Source organism: Impatiens glandulifera, chromosome 9 (genome assembly GCF_907164915.1).
Source record: "Impatiens glandulifera chromosome 9, dImpGla2.1, whole genome shotgun sequence".
NCBI classification, from domain to species: domain Eukaryota; kingdom Viridiplantae; phylum Streptophyta; class Magnoliopsida; order Ericales; family Balsaminaceae; genus Impatiens; species Impatiens glandulifera.
In genome coordinates, this window is record NC_061870.1 from 22,690,638 (window position 1) to 22,705,166 (window position 14,529).

A 14,529-nucleotide genomic window follows, 5' to 3' on the forward strand; every position below is an offset into this window, starting at 1 on the left:
ATCTCACTCTAAAAAAATAATTAATTTTTTTTTATGTAGGGTAAATAAAGTATATATTATTATTTTTCTTATATTAAATTAAATCTCTCAACTCTAATTTAATTTATAGACATTTGTAGATTTACTGGATGGTTCTTAATTCTTAAAGATTAGATTATTGACTCTAATTTTTAGTTATTTTTTTTTCGTCTTAATTTCTTGTGTCAAAGTGCTATGCGAATCCTTTGAATTTTTATATAATTTTGTTGATTGTTTTTTAAAAAATATTCTATTTTATAAAAACTAACATAATTCAATAGTCAATACCCGATTTTAACTTAAAAAATGAATAAATATAAATAAATTATATTGGCTTAAAACTTAATTTATCTTTTGAATGATGTTTGAAAAAAGAGGATTGTTATTAGACTTCTAAACTATTTTATTAAATATATTTTTTATTTTTATATATTTCTAAATGTAATTACAAAATTAGAATCTTATTTTTTCTAGAAGGTTAATTTTTGTTAGAAAATTTTTCATCACAAAAGAAACGAAGTAATTTATCCGAAGATAAAAGAGGGGATAAACTCATACGGGATGAATGATATAATAGTATATAACACATTTTACCTATAATTGATATAGTTTGATATTATAGTTCAGCATTTAAATAAGTATTTATAACCAATTTTCAAAAATTTTTTTTCTTTCTAAGACCAACCTAGTCCAAAAAATTTGAAAGTAGGTCATGGAAAATTTAGATTAATAAAACTCCTTTACTAAATTATAAAAAAATTCTCTTAAATAGTATATTGTAAAAAAGAAGATTAACCAAATGATACAAATTCTATATTTATAATCAAAGATTAAGTAAGTATTAATATATTTTATTCAATAAAAAATATATCATTACTAATAGTAACTTAATTGTAATAATAATATTAACTTAAAAGTAAGATATATGTTTATATAATATAAAATATGTTTCGATCATATGTATATTAATTATTTTTAGTTCTTAAGGTTGACTTTTTGCAATGAGTTTCAATAAATTTAGTAAAAGAATGATTGAGACCTTTGTATTTTTCATAAAGTTAGAAGGTGTAGATATACAAGAGTAAAGACAAAAAATATATATATATATTTTAGAGATAGATCACACTCGGTCACTGTGAAGATGAAACTACACTGTAGTACAAGAAAAATGCAGAAAAATTATCAAATAATAAAAATATATTGTCCACAAATAAATAGTTTCTTGAACAACCAAATTAAAAAAATTCTCTTAAAAAAATTCAAACTAAAAAAATAGTATTATTTAAAGAGAAAATAAGTTGGCTCAATCAAATTTTTTTGAGACCTTTGTATTTTTTTTATAAAGTGAGATAGTATTGATATATAAGAGTCAGGACAAAAAAAAGAATATTTTAGAGATAGAACTTTGTTTGAAAGTTTAAATCACACTCGGTCATTGTGGAGATGAAACCACTATAGTAGTATAGTAAAGTGATTACAGGTATTAATAACATTAAAAAAATGCAGAAAATTACTAAATAATAAAATTTGTGATACAAAAAAAAATATTGTTCCAAATAAATAGTTTCTTGAACAACCAAATTAAAAAAATTCTCTTAAAACAATTCAAACTAAAATAATAATATTATTTAAAAAAAATAAGTTGGCTCAATCAAATTCTCTTTAGACCTTTGTATTTTTAATAAAGTGAGATAGTGTAGATATACAAGAGTCAAGATAAAAATAAGAATATTTTAAAGACAGAACTTTGTTAAAAAGTTTACATCACAGTCATTTTAGAGATGAAACCACAATTTAGTAGAGTGATCACCATAACATTTAAGAAAAAGGCAGAAAATTACCAAATAATAAAAACTGTGATATAAAAAATAATATTGTCCACACATAAATGATTTCTTGAACAACCAAATTAAAAAAATTCTCTTAAGCAATATATATATATATATAAATAAAGAAAATAAAGATTAGAGATAAAAAAAAAAATAGGTACGAAATTAATATATATATAGATTTATTTGAGAGAAATATTTAATATTGTTATTTAAAATATTTATTTATATATAACCACCTATTTAAAATAAATAGTCTTAACTTACCTAATATATATATATAATTTTAAATTTTTATATATTATGATAAGTAGAAAGTGGAAAAAAATTTAATTAAAAAAAAGAGTAATATTAGGAATTAATTAGAAAGATAAATTATGAAATGAAAAAATTCTTGAATATAAAATAATGAATTGAGATAAAAATAATAATGAATTTGTGTATAAACCTTCATATTCATCTATTAAACATTATTATATATTGTTATTATATATATATAAATAAATATGTTATGTAATACTATATATTTTAATATAATTTTTTTTTTATATTATTAGTGTGAAAAAATATAAATACCTATATAGTAAGAGTAAGAAAAAAAATACTTAATAATTAGATTAAGAAAAATAGTTAAATATATATAAAAAAATAATTTAAAAAGTAGAGTAATTTATAGAGTTAATTAAGAGAGAAATTATGAATTGAGATAAAAATAATTTGTGTATAAACCTTCGTATTCATCTATTAAACATTATTATATATATTGTTATTATATATATAAAAATAAATATGTTATGTAATATTATATATCTTTATGTAAAAAATATTTTATATTATTAATGTGAAAAAATATAAAAATTTATATAGTAAGTAGAAAAAAATACTTAACAATTAGATTAAAAAAGAGAAATATATATATTATGAAAGATATTTATTCTCATACTTAAAATGCATTAAACATCTTACTAATTTATCCCAACCCAAAAACTCAAACTCAAAAGAATATTCTCAGAATATTCATTTTTATAATAAATTTTAATTTTTTCAATATTATCTATATATTTATCTAAAATTACAAATTGAACTCATAACTTTATAACAACTTATTAATTACTTTTAAATTCTCATTCAATTATTTATACAACTGCATAAAATAAATTAAACATTATTACATAAACACAAATTACATCTCACAAACAAAAAAAATACAACAAAACAAACCTTGTTAAAATTATCATATATATATATATTATTATATATATTGTTATTATATATAAAAATAAATATGTTAGGTAATATTATATATTTTAATATAAAAAATATTTTATATTATTAGTGTGAAAAAATATAAATATCTATATAGTGAAAGTATGAAAAAAAAAATACTTAATAATTAGATTAAGAAAAAGAGTGAAATATATAAAGAAATTAATTTAAAAAGTAGAGTAATTTATAGAGTTAATAATTTGTGTATAAACCTTCATATTCATCTATTAAACATTATTATATATATTGTTATTATATATATATATATAATATTATATATCTTTGTGTAAAAATATTAATAAAAAAAATATTTTATATTATTAGTGTGAAATATATAAAAATTTATACAATAAGTAGAAAAAAATACTTAATAATTAAATAAAAAAGAGAAATATATATATTATGAAAGAAATTTATACATCTCTAACCCAAATACCTATTCTCATACTTAAAATGCAGTAAACATGTTAGTAATTTATCTCCAACCCAAAAACTCAAACTCAAAAGAATATTCTCAGAATATTTATTTTTATAATAAATTTTAATTTTTTCAATATTATCTATATATTTATCTAAAATTACAAATTGAACCCATAACTTTACAACAACTTAGTAATTCTTTTAAAATTCTCATTCAATTATTTATACAACTACATAAAATAAATTAAACATTATTACATAAACACAAATTACATCTCACAAATAAAAAAAATACAACAAAACAAACCTTATTAAAATTATTATGAATTAAACATATAAATAAATTATATAAATAAATTAAAATATAAATAAATAAAATATGTAAACAAATTAAAATATAAATAAGTTATATAAATTAATTAAAAACAAACTAAAATGACTGAAATGAAAGTTTTAAAAACCTTTTGAGTATGTGAACAGTGTCACTGCATATTTGGGTTTGGGGGAGAAATATTTTGTAGAAAAACTTAAAATGCAGTTGAGTGACCTATAATGGAGTTGTTTGCTGGTGGGTTGGAGATGATCTTATATTATGAGAGAGAAAATAAGTAAGATAAATAAATTAGGAAAGAGAAATTACCTGAATTTTGTGAATGATTGTAGAGTTAGAAACTACAAAAGGAGACCGAGGATGTTTTTTCAGCTGCCTGAAATGATCAAATTCATGGAAAAAAATACAAATCAGTGAAAACGGATTGTTGAAATATAACATAATGCAAATTCAATTATTGAAAACATGATATTGATAGAGAAATTGAGAAGATTATGAATAGAGATAGCACACGACAAAAGGAGATCGACCAAATATCACTCTTCTCTCTCCAGTTGAACCTTGTTAATCTAAGATTTTTTATAGGAATAAAATATTTGGATGGAGTAATATATTGGTTTAATTGTAGTTATATACGTTAATATAATCAATATTTATTAATAGTTGATATAATCAATATTTATTGCTAAATTCAATTAATAGATAATTATAATATGATAACTGAAATTTTTTATTTTTACATATTTTCATTAATTATAATATGATAATTGAAATTTTTATTTTTACATATTTTCATTAATTATAATATAATAACTGAAATTTTTTATTTTTACATATTTTCATATTTAATATTTAATGTTAAACTGAATTAATATAAATAAAATAATTTTATAATGAATATAATATAATAACTGAAACACTTATTATTTTTGCAATTTTTTATAATTAATATTAATGTTAAATTTAATTAATAAAAAATATTAATATATATATATATATATATATATATATATATATATATATATAAAAGAGTAACGGAGATAGATAATTATGAAATTTATTTAATAAAATTGATAAAAAATATATATTTTATATTATTAGTGAGAAAATATATATATGGTAAAGGAAATAAAAAAATTAATTAATAAAGATAAATGAAGAGAGAGAAATATATATATCTAACACATAAAAATATCTATGATGATGTAGATCATTTTGGAAAGAGCGTGATGTACACCTCCAACATTTCAAAATTAAGTGTCATTAGATATATATAGTTAAATATATATAAAAAAATAATTTAAAAAGTAGAGTAATTTATAGAGTTAATTAAGAGAGAAATTATGAATTGAGATAAAAATAATTTGTGTATAAACCTTCGTATTCATCTATTAAACATTATTATATATATTGTTATTATATATATAAAAATAAATATGTTATGTAATATTATATATCTTTATGTAAAAAATATTTTATATTATTAATGTGAAAAAATATAAAAATTTATATAGTAAGTAGAAAAAAATACTTAACAATTAGATTAAAAAAGAGAAATATATATATTATGAAAGATATTTATTCTCATACTTAAAATGCATTAAACATCTTACTAATTTATCCCAACCCAAAAACTCAAACTCAAAAGAATATTCTCAGAATATTCATTTTTATAATAAATTTTAATTTTTTCAATATTATCTATATATTTATCTAAAATTACAAATTGAACTCATAACTTTATAACAACTTATTAATTACTTTTAAATTCTCATTCAATTATTTATACAACTGCATAAAATAAATTAAACATTATTACATAAACACAAATTACATCTCACAAACAAAAAAAATACAACAAAACAAACCTTGTTAAAATTATCATATATATATATATATTATTATATATATTGTTATTATATATAAAAATAAATATGTTAGGTAATATTATATATTTTAATATAAAAAATATTTTATATTATTAGTGTGAAAAAATATAAATATCTATATAGTGAAAGTATGAAAAAAAAATACTTAATAATTAGATTAAGAAAAAGAGTGAAATATATAAAGAAATTAATTTAAAAAGTAGAGTAATTTATAGAGTTAATAATTTGTGTATAAACCTTCATATTCATCTATTAAACATTATTATATATATTGTTATTATATATATATATATATATATAATATTATATATCTTTGTGTAAAAATATTAATAAAAAAAATATTTTATATTATTAGTGTGAAATATATAAAAATTTATACAATAAGTAGAAAAAAATACTTAATAATTAAATAAAAAAGAGAAATATATATATTATGAAAGAAATTTATACATCTCTAACCCAAATACCTATTCTCATACTTAAAATGCAGTAAACATGTTAGTAATTTATCTCCAACCCAAAAACTCAAACTCAAAAGAATATTCTCAGAATATTTATTTTTATAATAAATTTTAATTTTTTCAATATTATCTATATATTTATCTAAAATTACAAATTGAACCTATAACTTTACAACAACTTAAACTTAGTAATTCTTTTAAAATTCTCATTCAATTATTTATACAACTGCATAAAATAAATTAAACATTATTACATAAACACAAATTACATCTCACAAATAAAAAAAATACAACAAAACAAACCTTATTAAAATTATCATGAATTAAACATATAAATAAATTATATAAATAAATTAAAATATAAATAAATAAAATATGTAAACAAATTAAAATATAAATAAGTTATATAAATTAATTAAAAACAAACTAAAATGACTGAAATGAAAGTTTTAAAAACCTTTTGAGTATGTGAACAGTGTCACTGCATATTTGGGTTTGGGGGAGAAATATTTTGTAGAAAAACTTAAAATGCAGTTGAGTGACCTATAATGGAGTTGTTTGCTGGTGGTTGGAGATGATCTTATATTATGAGAGAGAAAATAAGTAAGATAAATAAATTAGGAAAGAGAAATTACCTGAATTTTGTGAATGATTGTAGAGTTAGAAACTACAAAAGGAGACCGAGGATGTTTTTTCAGCTGCCTGAAATGATCAAATTCATGGAAAAAAATACAAATCAGTGAAAACGGATTGTTGAAATATAACATAATGCAAATTCAATTATTGAAAACATGATATTGATAGAGAAATTGAGAAGATTATGAATAGAGATAGCACACGACAAAAGGAGATCGACCAAATATCACTCTTCTCTCTCCAGTTGAACCTTGTTAATCTAAGATTTTTTATAGGAATAAAATATTTGGATGGAGTAATATATTGGTTTAATTGTAGTTATATACGTTAATATAATCAATATTTATTGATAGTTGATATAATCAATATTTATTGCTAAATTCAATTAATAGATAATTATAATATGATAACTGAAATTTTTTATTTTTACATATTTTCATTAATTATAATATGATAACTGAAATTTTTATTTTTACATATTTTCATTAATTATAATATAATAACTGAAATTTTTTATTTTTACATATTTTCATATTTAATATTTAATGTTAAACTGAATTAATATAAATAAAATAATTTTATAATGAATATAATATAATAACTGAAACTTTGATTATTTTTACAATTTTTTATAATTAATATTAATGCTAAATTTAATTAATAAAAAATATTAATATATATATATATATATATATAAAAGAGTAACAGAGATAGATAATTATGAAACTTATTTAATAGAATTGATAAAAAATATATATTTTATATTATTAGTGAGAAAATATATATATGGTAAAGGAAATAAAAAAATTAATTAATAAAGATAAATGAAGAGAGAGAAATATATATATCTAACACATAAAAATATCTATGATGATGTAGATCATTTTGGAAAGAGCGTGATGTACACCTCCAACATTTCAAAATTAAGCGTCATTAGATATATATAGATATAGATAATTGAGAGTTACATGTCTCTATTAGGACTAACTAAATTAATAAACAAAGTAAATGAAAGTTAAATGCCTCTATTAATACTAACGGTAATTTATATAATATTCACTGCCTTCAATTAGTGATATACATGTTGCACATCTCTAATTTTTGTTACAAAAGTTTTCAAACTTTAACTCGAAGCACCTCATGAAGCTTAACGATTGTCTTTGGTAACACTTTAGTGTGTATATCTCACAATTTGATGTTTTGAAAAAATGTGAAAAATACCACTTTAATGTTGATTTTCTCATATAAAAAGTGTCTAATTACCTCGATGGGTTTAGTTCTATACTTATGATGTACTGGATTTTTGACGATACTGATATCTGCAAGATTATTATAATAAAATTTAATTGACTCGCTATCTATAGCTCAAAATAATTTCAAGATTTGAACAACCCATATTTCTTCACAAAATCCAGTAGTAAGGGTGTTAGGATTGAGCTCGCGGAAGGAGACGGGGTCTCGCAACGTTGACGCTTACACACACACCGTTCGATAATAACCCTGTTAGAGGTTGATTATCTCGTTTCTATTTTACATAAGCCGTCACAAACTCTTGACAAAGTCAAGTGCAAAACTGTTTATTTGAGCTTGAAGCAACAGATGATTAATATAAATGATAAGATAAGGAGAAACACACAACACAAGACACAAAATTTATGGATGTTCGGAGTATAAACTTCTACGTCACCCCTCCTCTCAAATTTTTGAGAAGGATATTCACTAGAATATTCAATCTATTTTCAACACGTATGTAACCACAGTCGAACAACCAGGGCTTAGTTACTGTCTGTTTTTGATCTTCCAATACACTCACTCTATTGAGCAGAAACGAATTTTGTTAACTTACAATGCTCATCACTCACTCATAATAACTAGTATTGTAATACAAATTTGGAGCTCTAACACACGTGAAAGCCTAATGAGTGCTTAATAGGATTAATAGCTTCAAGTTGATTGCGAAATGTTGTCAAAAAACGGTTGAAAGGTTGTAATGTATTGAAACAGGTTGAGCTCTGTCCTCTTAAATAGGCATATGTCAACGAACATATTTGCAGCTCAACATCTATATCTGTTTCATATGACATCTCATCTTGATCTTGATTGGTTGAGGTCCAGATTAGTACATTGGATGAAATATTTTTTGATCTTGTCTGTATTTAGATAATAGTAAGACAAATTTACATTTATGTGATTTCAATCTCCAAGGAATGTATGATTCAGACTGTTTGTCCTTTCCTTTCTCTGATTCTGGTTTTGCTACTGTAGGGAGATATTTATCAGTCTTTGCACTTAAATGGAAATTCTCATCTGGGAAGTGTAAAGCTGATGTCTGAACTTGCCAAAAGGGTCCATAAATGTGTTCCCGAGGTTGATAAAGCATAAGATTTGTGAAATGCAGAATGCGCTTCATGGAATGCCGAAATTTTAAAAACGGAAGCTGGAAACGCTTTCCAGAAAGTCGATATCTAAAAATTCGGACGTGCGCTTTCTAGAAAGCCAATATCTGGAGTGCCAATATGTTGGGATGCCGATATCTGAAAAGCTGGATGCGCGCTTTCTAGAAAGCCGATATGTGGAATGCTGATATGTTGGGATGTCGATATCTGAAAAGCCGAACCCACGCTTTCTATAAAGCTGATATCTAGAATGCCGATATGTTGGGATGCCGATATTTGAAAAGTCGGACGTGCGCTTTCCAAAAAGTCGATATCTGGAATGCCGATATGTTGGGATGCCGATATCTGAAAAGTCGGACGCGCGCTTTCTAGAAAGCCGATATCTGGAATGCCGGTATTTCCAAAAGACGATTTCTACCCAACTCCGATATGCATCAAAAGTCGATGTTTACCGAAAGTCTATATGGTCCAAATGCTGATATCTCTAAATGCCGATTTGGTCCAAATGCCGATATCTCCAAATGTCAATATCTCAAAAAGCCGATTTATGACATAACCGACTTTAATTTAAATACTGATCTAGTTTAATCTGCACATAATTATTTTGACACAATTAAATTTTTATTTAAATAGTTAATTAATATTACTACTTAATTAACTATTTTTACTTATCAATTTCTCTTATTTTGATTATTTAGAATAAATATTCAAAACCAAGTAGTTTTATAATTGTTGGATAATTTTCTTAAGTTGGTTAACTAATTTAATCTAACAATTTCTCCTTATTTGATTTTTTAAAATAAATTAAAGTTTGCTGTCTATTTTTAGCAATTTCTCTCTTTTTGATTGTTATCCTGAAATTATCAAAACCAGCCAATATGCATAAAAGCATTTTTACTATGTAATATTTGATAACCCTGTCTAATAACCAAAACAATAGAAGGCAGTTAGTTAAAAAGAACTCAAACATTCAACCAAAGTAATGAAATATGTTCACGATGAAAGCGTAAATAGAGAAAAACAATAAAGAAATAGAGGAGTTTAGCGTCTCCCTTTTGGTGTCAGTTTTTCCATATCGTCTATGAATCTTTCCATGAAACCCTAACTCGGTTGACCCAGGACATTAATTTCACGATCCCTTTCCCTTGGTGGAGTAGGATCTCCATCAGCGGCATAACCATTACCTCTTCGTAGTCTATGATTAGACTGAGCGCTACATGGAACTTCCGGTTGAGGTGCTTTCAGTTGAGACCGAGAGTTTACTACTTGAGTAGTATATTCGGATAACGTCATTCCATCCTCCGCAACCCCAGTTTGTTTATCCTTCTTTCGTTTAACAACCTTAGATTTTTTAGTAACATCAGCTTATTTAGAAACTTTAGCATTTGTGTTTTCCTCTTGAATTCATCGAGTTGCTTCTTCATATTCTCTCAATTTCTCAGCATCAACAACATTTTAAGATCTAACCATTTCCATGACTTGAGAGGTAAGGACTTTAATCAAAACATTGGTCTCCGTTTGAACAGTGAGAGATTGATTAAGCATATGAGTGATTTTGCCTAGTTCCTATCGCAACTCCTACCTTAACCTTATTAGTTATATGCTTTGTTCATTTGAAGACTTAACATACATTCTCTTCATTTGATCCAGTCGATTTTGAATTGCTTTCTACGGGGAAATCACCTCCAAGACAATATGTCAGATGTCTTGCCTAGTACTTCCTCAGATTCGGATCGAGTTGACACATGGGATACATTGGGGATGGCTTGAATAGGTCGAGCGTGATGTGATCTAACTTGGATAGACATTTCCAGACGGACCGGTTCTTCAATATTTTCATCCTTATTCTTATGACTATGATCTGATACTCCTTTAGACTTAGAAGACTTACCCGATTTAGATTGAGTAGATGTCAGCTTCTTTGCATGTAGAGCTTCAATTTCCCCTTCAATGATTGGTTGTTCTAGGGGAAGAATTTCATTATCGGTCGTTTTAGGATTCTCGATTTGACGAGGAGACGCAGGACCTTTGCCAGTCGCAAATAAGGGATTGGAGTTTGTTGTGTCTTGCCTATCCTCGTTTACATCTTCATTAGAGGTTGACCCTAGTAGACAAGATTCTTCTACGTCAGCCTATGTAATTCTCTACCTCTCAGCAATTTGTTCCCATTCCTGTCTTGACTTTGGAGGTGAGTAAAGTGAAGTTTGATTTGGAGTGGGATGAGAATTAATTACATCGATGATGGGAGATGTAGATGAAGATGAAAAAGATGAATGATATTCTTCAAATGTCTCCCCCTATATATCCGAACAAGAATAGTAAGCCTGGTTTTTGAAGAATATGACATCCATCTTGGTATATATTCTCTTAGTGATGAGAGAGTAACATCGATATCCTTTTTTAAAGGGTGAATATTCGATGAAAATACATTTGATAGATTTTGGGTCAAATTTACTTCGACCATGAGAGTGAATATGAACGAATCAATTAACAACCAAAATTTTTGAGAGGGAGATATGAGGAGACAACTTTAGTAAATGTAAAAGATTTTAAGATGTGTTGAATGAGACATTAAAATTGAAGAACTTTTTATGGCATGTGATTTATTAGATATGTGAGAGTGGACACATCATCTCTCCAAAAAGATTTAAGAGCATTTGAAGGGAAAAGAAGGGAACGTGTAACTTTGAGAATGTGTCGGTTCTTGCATTCAGCTACTACATTTTTTTGTGGAGTGTCAACACATTAACTATGATAAATGACATCTTTCTTCGAGAAATTTTTGGAAAGATTATGATAAAATAACAATTTTATATCGTCTGTCTTTATAGTGAGAATTGGATTTTGAAATTGAGTATGAATCATTGAATAAAATTGTTGAAAGTTTTCATTGACTTCAAATGTATCTTTCATGAGGAATACCCAAGTTAGATGAGTGTGATTATCAATAAACGTGACAAACCAACGTTTCACGTTTATTGTCGTAACTCTCAATGGACCCCTAAACTCACTATGAAACAATGTGAAAGGTTTGGAAACTTTGTATGATAACGAGGAAAATGAGTGTGGGAATGCTTATCATACTCACAAATTTTACATTGAAACAAGCTAGATTTTTCATTGATAAATAATTTGGGAAAGAGTTTAGCTAGATACATAAATTTAGGATGACCTAATTTATAATGTCATAATATGATTTTGATATTATGATCGGAAAAATAATTGAAAGCAATGGAAGAGAAACAAGGTGGAGGTGAAAGGGACCACCATGTATGATGTAGAGACTCAAACATAGTTTAGCACTGTCAATAGTCGTCTAGAACCCGTAACCTAAAATCAGAATGATTTGGTAAAAAATTAGCATGACACTTTAAATCCATAAGTTAATCTTTTTACTAATATGAGATTACACTCAAGGTGTGGTACATAAAGGATTGTCTTGAGAAATAATTTCTCCAAAATATAAGTTGATCTGATACCAACAATCTTAATTGACGATGCATTGACAGTTTTAATCTCCAAATTATCATAACATGGACGATAATTTAAGAAAATAGATTTATTTCCAATCATGTGATTATAAACACCTGGATCAATTATCCAATTTACCAAATTTTTATTTAATATGTTAAATTGCATACATTTAAGGAAATTTCCAAATAGTCCCTTACCAGTTTCACGAGCTACTTCCTTAGATCGTGTGCCGAACATAGTCAAATCAGACGCGCCATTAGTGGACAGAGAGTTGGAAACAAATAAATCCCAAATATTTTTCTAAGTTAAACCATGTGCTCGCGACTAAATACCATCTCTCTAGATGGAGACAAAGATGATGTTACGATTCCTTTTTACGCCTTCTAATTAGAGGACTTTCCATGGTGAATCTAGTATCGATATTTGAGATTCCCAAACTTTCAACAATGATCACAATATGGAAATTTTCTCGTTTCGAATCGAAACTAGGGCTTCTACTCACAAGTGCAATAGAATTGTCCAAGCTTTAAAAAATGAAAGTGATTGGTTCATCCACGACGATCGAGGCATTGAGCTTTACCATAAATTGGAGACAAATCTTTTGTTGATGAATTTTAGAAAATACTTTGTCAACGCTTGACGTGGGTTTCATCACCATAATTCGCGATCGAACAAGTTCAAAGTTTGGATTTAATTCAAACAAGTACTTGTAGATGCACCACCATTTTGTATTCTTTCTATGTAGTTCGACGTCTTCATGACATCACCATTTGTTATCCTCATAGTAATCAACTAGTTGTCACTTTTTGTCAAGAACACTAAAGAACTGTTCTGCATCCATATTGTCACCTTATTTTTTGAACTATGGAGAACTAGCATGGCATTATTAAAGGCTAAAATATCATCAATGTTCAAGGATAAGAGAAGACCAATCACTATCTCTCAAAAGACTTTTTGGTTTTTTCTCAAGAAACTCTTAGTTTCATCTACATGTAAACCGAATAGTCATAATTAAATGTTACTTGTAACATTTCATTTACCATCTTCTTTACTATAAATACTAATACATGTAAATATTAATATTAATTCAATAACAATGTAACTCCTTAGAGTTTATCATCTCTCTTATTGTATTCTCTATCTTCTCCATTTATTTTATTCTTCTCTCTATTTATCTTTCCATTTTAATTATTTTAACTACATTAACTTGGTATCAGAGCATTTATTAGGGTTAACACCTATGATCCTATCAACCTCTTTCAATAGAATTGAGGAGAAACATACATGAGTTTTGGATTCTATATTGAATCGTGTTCACGTACAAATAAACAAAATGGTGTCGTCGAATGTAAGATCCACCACCTAAAAGAAATGTGTCTCACTCTTCTTGTTGATGTCTTTAGGTCTTTATCTTTTGAGATGATGTCATTATACAACCTCATCTCATCAACATGTTTTTCTCTAAATGTCTCAACCATACATGTTATCTTTACTTTTGTTACACCCTCTTTATCTTTTAAATTATAAAATCTCTCTCTCAATTATATTTACACTTATATTTTCTCTCATCCACCATCATTTTCTCAATATTTTCACATTCACCAATCACATATTATTTAAATCCCATCATTCTAAACATCTTAATCTTCACCACCATCAAACTACTTCCTCTCTTATCATCTCATATTTTCTACATATGTCCAACTATAAGAGTTGATCACAACTTCAATGTATTTTTTTTACACAGTTAAAAATCGAGAAAATCATTACTGATTGTTATAGTCGATATCGACTATTAAAAGTCAAGAA